The following is a 6,572-nucleotide window of genomic DNA, read 5'->3' on the forward strand; positions in this document are numbered from 1 at the left end:
TCCTCTCTGAAAATGAGGGTGATAACATTGACTCTATAGTGTTTGAAAGGAGATCACGTGTTTGTGAAACACTTAGCGTACTCCTGGTTTATAGATAGCCTTCCACTGGGCTGTAACCACCACGAGGGAAGAGACCATGTCTCCCTTTTTCATCCTTGAAACCTTAGTGCCTAGCAGGTCTGGCAGACAGAAGGCTTGTTGAATAAATGAATAAGGAAACAGTAGCTTTTAGGAATGTATTTATATACATAGGTATTTCCTACAGTTTCCTCCTTATTAAAATTGCTTGGGAATAAGAAACCTTTAATTTTCCTAGGCTCCCTCTTACTTGCAAATGCATCTCTTTAATCCTCAAAGGTGGATTGTGGATTCTTCATGAAGAGTGATTTAACCTGGAAAGATTAGAGATGAAAGTTGACCAGGGAAAGTTTTTCTTAACTTGTAGTGACCTTTATGGAGGAATCCATTGCTTAGTGAACTCTGATGATGCAGCTCATCCAGTCAAGGTCCACTCTCCTTGACCTTGCAGCTGCTGTCCTGGAGAAGGATGATGAGGGGGAGCTCAGTCAGCAGGTGAAACAGAAAAGGAGTCTTGCAGGAAAAGGGGGTGAATAGATTGTCCTTTTTCTTGCTTTACTCTCTACTCATATTTGTCTAGTTTTTGTGCATTTTGTTTTGTTTTCAGATGTAGGAGAAAAGAGACATTTTGCTGGTAGTGGTGCAATTCTTTTTTTTTTGCCTAGGCTGGAGTGCAGTAGTGTGATCTCAGCTCACGGGAACATCTCTCTACTGGGTTCAAGCTATTCTTCTGCCTCAGCCTCCCCAGTAGCTGGGATTACAGACACCTGCCACCACGCCTGGCTAATTTTTTGTATTTTTAGTAGAGACAGGGTTTCACCACATTGGCCAGGCTGGTCCTTGAACTCCTAACCTCAAGTGATCTACCCGTCTCGGCCTCCCAAAGTGCTGGAATTACAGGCATGAACCACCGCGCCTGGCCTGTGGTGGAATTCTTTACAGTCTGAATTTAGTGCAGGATCAGCTATGTGATTTGTGGAGCCCAGTACAAACTGAAAATGCAGTACAGGCCCCATGTTTATAAATTCTTAATAACTTCAAGATGGCAGTAGCAGAGTACTAAACCAAGCACAGTGTCCTCAGCAACTGCACAGGTTGGCAACCTAAGAAACTGCTCTAGTTTACAGATTATAATAATACTGGCAGACAAGAAAGTCTGTGTGTTCCTGACATTTTCTGCAGTGTTCAGCTCAATTCCTGACTTACGAAGTTTAGAAAAAGAAATACCCAGCCAGTAAGTCCTCACTTCTTCATAAAGCTCTGCTATGTTCCCTATAATTTACACTGTCTTGGTCTTTTTGGTTTGTTTTGCCCAAGACCCTGAACGTCTTCACATTATGGTTTCTCCAGGTTTAATTCTTTTCTTGTTGTTTGTTTTTTTGAAATAGGGTCTCAACCTGTCACCCAGGCTGGAGTGAAATGGTGCTATCATAGTTCACTGCAACCTTGACCTCCTGGGCTCAAGTAATACTTCTGCCTCAATCTCCCAAGTAGCTGAGACTACAGGTGTGTGACACCATGCCCGGCTAATTTTAAAAAAATTTTTTTGTAGGAATGGGGTCTTGCTTTTGTTGCCCAGGCTGGTCTTGAACTCCTGGGCTCAAGTGATCCTCCTGCCTCAGCGTCCTAAAGTGCTGGGATTACAGGTGTGAGCCACTGCGCCACCGGGCTGTGCCACCACTCCGGGTTTAGTTCTTTTGTCTGCCTGCTCTCATCCTTTCTGTTAGAAATTTGAATGTGCACTACATTCTTTGATTCCTACATTCTTTCTTCTTTGCATTTGTTGTCCTTTAACCAGATTTTCCATCTTTAACTCATTTAGATTGTCTTTGTTAAAAAACTGTCCTTCTATGGTCATTTTAGTTTTCTTTGGATGCTTTCCAATTTTCATTTTTTCCTCAGCAAATAAAGTGTTTAAAATGGAGTATGGTGATCTAGGAGCCATGGATGTGAAGGCAGAGCTTAGGCTGCATTGATCTTAGGAGACCCAGCTTATAAGTGGATGGTTCGCTAACCCCCCAGCAACTGTTATGCTCTAAATTAGACCCACTCTTTTCTCATGGTTGCCTTCTGACCCAGTATACTTGGCATTTCCTTTTTCAAGCTGTTCCTACATCCATGTTGTATCAGTTTCCTAGGTGTAGTTTTTACTACCAATTATTTTAGCACTCACCTTTAGTTGAATCTTGATTGATTTTTGACTATTTCTTGATTTTCTTTGACTCCATATCAACTTATTCTTTGGTCTTAATTTTTGACCTAAGAAAAGAAAGTCCACCCATATTGGGTCAGATATTTAACCCAGGATTCTTCTTTTGGCAGTCAAGGATATTTTATGGGTGAATATGGTGGTTTTCCATAGTTCCTCTGAGTGATTAGAAATTAAAAACACATTATGGATCTACAGCATATGATATTAAATTCTTCCTCATAGCTGTTTATGTATTTTAATTTTTGACTTTCTGACTTCCCTCTCTTTCTCTTCTCTACTGCCTCAGTCCATAATTTCTAAAGCAGGTTTTGTGCCTTCAAGACTATTGCGTAGGATGGGGTAATCAAACTAAACAAAGCATTGGAAAATCTGTATCTATGAAGAAACAGAATTGTTGTTTATTCCTTGTAAAAAAAAAAAATGCAACCTCAAAATCTACTAAAAGAATGGGACTTGTTTCACAGACCTGTTGGAAAAGACATCTTTTCTCAGTTTGAATGACTGCCATAGACAGGTGTGGATATTAGTTTATCATGCTTAATATGAACAGGACAATTAAAACTGTGCCTGATGTCACCCACTTGTGTCTAGATCTTAATGTTCTCAACACTAAGTGAACATAAAAATGGAAAAAGTCCTAATAACGATCTGCAGTTCAAGTATACTGTCTTTCTGGAAATGGTAACATTGCTGAAGTTTTTGGTACTGAAATTTACACTTTTTTTTTCATTGATTAAAGATGTTTGAACAGCTCATTCTCTTAAAAGTAAGTTTTAAAAGTGATCTACATATGTAGTTAATGGCTAATAGCTAATGTATTCTAAATTCTAAAGTGGATTTAGAGTAAAGAGTGGAGAGTTTTTCCACTAGGTGGTAGGATTTTGCCATGGTCATGTCTCAAAATGTTGAGAGGAGGAAAAGTAACTTAATAAGAGTAAAATTAAGATAGAAAGTGACTGTAATAACACCACACATTGATCAAATAGATTTTTTTTCTTGGCACAAATGCAGCAATTTACTCCTAATGTATCTTGAAGTAGGCCCAAAATAAGTTCAAGGATTTTTAATTTTCGGAAAAAACTGGGTATTAAAAGAACACTTTTAGAGACTTAGTTCGTATTTTATATCCGTTTATACTTGTTGGATTTCTTTTTTATCATATACAAGCTTTGCAAATTCAAAAAATCAGTTGGAAACCTCTGTGAGACCCCAGTTCTCTCTGCTTATAGAATGTAGCTTCTAGCAAGTACATCATGTCTGCATTTCTCAGAATTTTTTTTTTTTTTGAGATGGAGTCTTGCTCTGTCTCCAGGCTGGAGTGCAGTGGTGCGATCTTGGCTCACTGCAACCTCTGCCTCCTGGGTTCAAGCAATTCTCCTGCCTCAGCCTCCCGAGTAGCTGGGACTACAGGTATGCACCACTGCACCCAGCTACTTTTTGTATATTTAGTAGAGATGGAATTTCCCCACGTTGGCCAGATGATCTCGATCTCTTGATCTCATGATCCACCTACCTCGGCCTCCCAAAGTGCTGGGATTATAGGTGTAAGCCACTGTATGCAGCCATTTTTTTTTTTTTTTTTTTTTTAAATTAACAGCTTCTTTTTTATGTTAGTACCTTTGTGGAAAAAAAATCTTGGAACTGAAAAGAGGAAAATCTCAAAAGGTCTTCCTTATTGTCAAAACAATTTATTGAATTTCTAGTTGCTTCTAAGGACATTTTTATTCCAATGCTCAGCCTTCCTTGCTGATTTAAGCGTGATTGTGTTGCTAGTAATACTTATTTTACATATAATAAAACATGCTTCAATTCATTTGCCATAGTTCTAACCAGGAAATAAGATTAGAAAATATTCCTTGTTCTTTAGGTTTTTACTTTGACTATGAAATTAAAGTGTTTACATTTCCATCTAGTTTCTCTGAATAAAACCTTGACTCCTATGCTAACCTCCTTTAATTTTTCCTTATCCAATAAATGAATCTTCCTGATCCTTTTATCATTCCCCTATGTGACACCCTGACCCTTTTCCCTACATCCTTTGAGCTCCACAAAGGCCTCTGTTGAAAAGAGGATTCAGCTGTAGCCTCAATAGATTTGGGTCAGGCTCTATGATTAATATTTAATTTCAGGCCTTAGATAAAGGTCGGCCAGACGTTGTTTCTCTCTCTGTCCCTTTGTGTCTAAACTCACAGTGTACTTTGCCATGTAGAGCCATAGCCCTGACCTTGTAACCTTTCTGCTATCTCGGTCTTTCTTCCAGTACACAGCTTGTCTTCCTTTCATGAAAATTTCACAAATTGAAACCTGATTTTGTAGTGGAACTGGGCTCAGGCTCTTGTTAACCCTCACACTGACCTGGGGTGCTTTCCTACATGAAGATGACACACCCATTCTACAGGGTGCATGTTCTGGGCTGCTTTCTCCTGTTGTGGCAATGCTTTTGGCAATCCTTCTAATGCTCCTGTGGCACTCCCTTACTGATAATTTGCTAGACAACTATTATTGATTGCCTATTTTGTGCCAGGCCCTGTGCAGAGTGCTGGGGATATATAGGTACATAAGGTAAATGTGGTCTCTGCCTTTACAGGCTTCATATCTAGTGTGGGGTAGAGATGAGCAAGGCAGCAATGATAATTCAGTGTGGAAATTTAGGATGGGAAAAGTACAGGATGCTCTGGGAATCCAGAGAAAGGGAGTCTAATCCAGGCCTGGGTGGTAAGAGAAAGCATATCAGTTACTAGTGCTAGGCAACAAATTTCCCCAGAGCTTAGTGGCATAATACCACCAATTGATTACACTTACAGCATTTGTGGGTCAGGAATTTGGGACGGGGATAGTGGGGCAGTTCTTCTCTTCTATACCACCTGGGACCTCATCCAGGAAGACTTGAATGACTGGGAGCTAGCATCATGGGAGGCGTCTTCATTTGCATATCTGGCCCCTGAGTAGGACCCACACATGACCTCTTCATGAAACCTGGATTTCCTCACAACATGACAGCCTTGGAATGGTTGGATTCCTTACATGGGAAGCTCAGAGCTCCAAAGAGCATGTGGAATGAGAGATATTGATATGGCCATCTTTGGAAAACCCAATATGTACAGAATATTTCCCAGAAGAATCGAACAGTCAGCAGACCTAATGAATGTGCAGAAATTAGCTGGGCAAAGAGGAGGGAACAGTGTTTCAGGTAGAAGGAATAGAATAAGAACGTGGAGTTAAGAAATAAAGTGTAGTGCATTTGAGGAACTGGATGAAGTTCAGAATAATTGGGGCATCAAGTAGGAGGAGGAAGTGGTGCCTGATCAGGCTAGACAGCCAGGTGTTGATGGTGTGTGGGAGTCGGGTCCCACAGGACAGTGGGAAATTATTAAAAGTCTTTAAGGGAGAATAATAAAGTAATACTTGTGCTTTTAAAAAATCACTCTGGCTGCACCGTGGAGAATTAGAAGGACTAAGAGGTGAGGCAGTAAGATCAGCAGGCAGGAGGTTGAAAGCCAGAAGATCAGCCAGCAGAAATGTGTAAGCCAGTTGTCAGATAGTGATGACCTCTTGGAGCAGGAGGACTGGGAAAGGAGAAGATATTTAGAGGCTCAACTGGGCTTGGTGATAATTAGATAAGTGGGTGAGGGAGAAGGAGGAGTCACACATGGTTCTCAGTTTTCTGGCTTGGGCCTCTGGGTAGATGAGAGTGCTGTTCACGGAGATGGGGGAATATTGAAAAGCAGGCTTTGTGGGTGAGGAAGCTGATAAATTCCAATCTGAGGTTGACCAAATTCTGAGAGGAACAGCAGATGTCCAGTGGGCAGTTGAATATATGGGTCTAAAGTTTCCAATCTATGTTTTGAATCCATGCTTGATGTGATAGCTCATATATGAAACTGGTATTATGAGAAAGTATAAAGTCAACCAGCCAGCATGGACCCAGCCAAGTTCTGTCTTTATTAAATTTCACTGTGGTAAATTTTCTTTTCCGGATTTTCTAATATCACAGTGTTAATTTGCATACTTCTATTGAGTTTTAGGATCAAATAGCAAATTTGAATTATATATTTCACTTGCCACGGGGTCTTGGCTGGACACATGGCTAATTGATTAACTTAAAAAGAAATTAGCCAGGCATGGTGGCTCACGCTTACAATCCCAGCACTTTGGGAGGCTGAGGCAGGAGGATTGCTTGAGGCCAGGAGTTTGAGAGCAGCCTGGGCAACATGAGGGGATGTCGGTGGGGCTGCAGGGATGTGGAGATGCAGGGACTACTTGGCAGTGTTCAGTCTGATGG

This window comes from Colobus angolensis, unplaced genomic scaffold, assembly GCF_000951035.1.
Source record: "Colobus angolensis palliatus isolate OR3802 unplaced genomic scaffold, Cang.pa_1.0 Scaffold403, whole genome shotgun sequence".
NCBI classification, from domain to species: Eukaryota; Metazoa; Chordata; class Mammalia; order Primates; family Cercopithecidae; genus Colobus; species Colobus angolensis.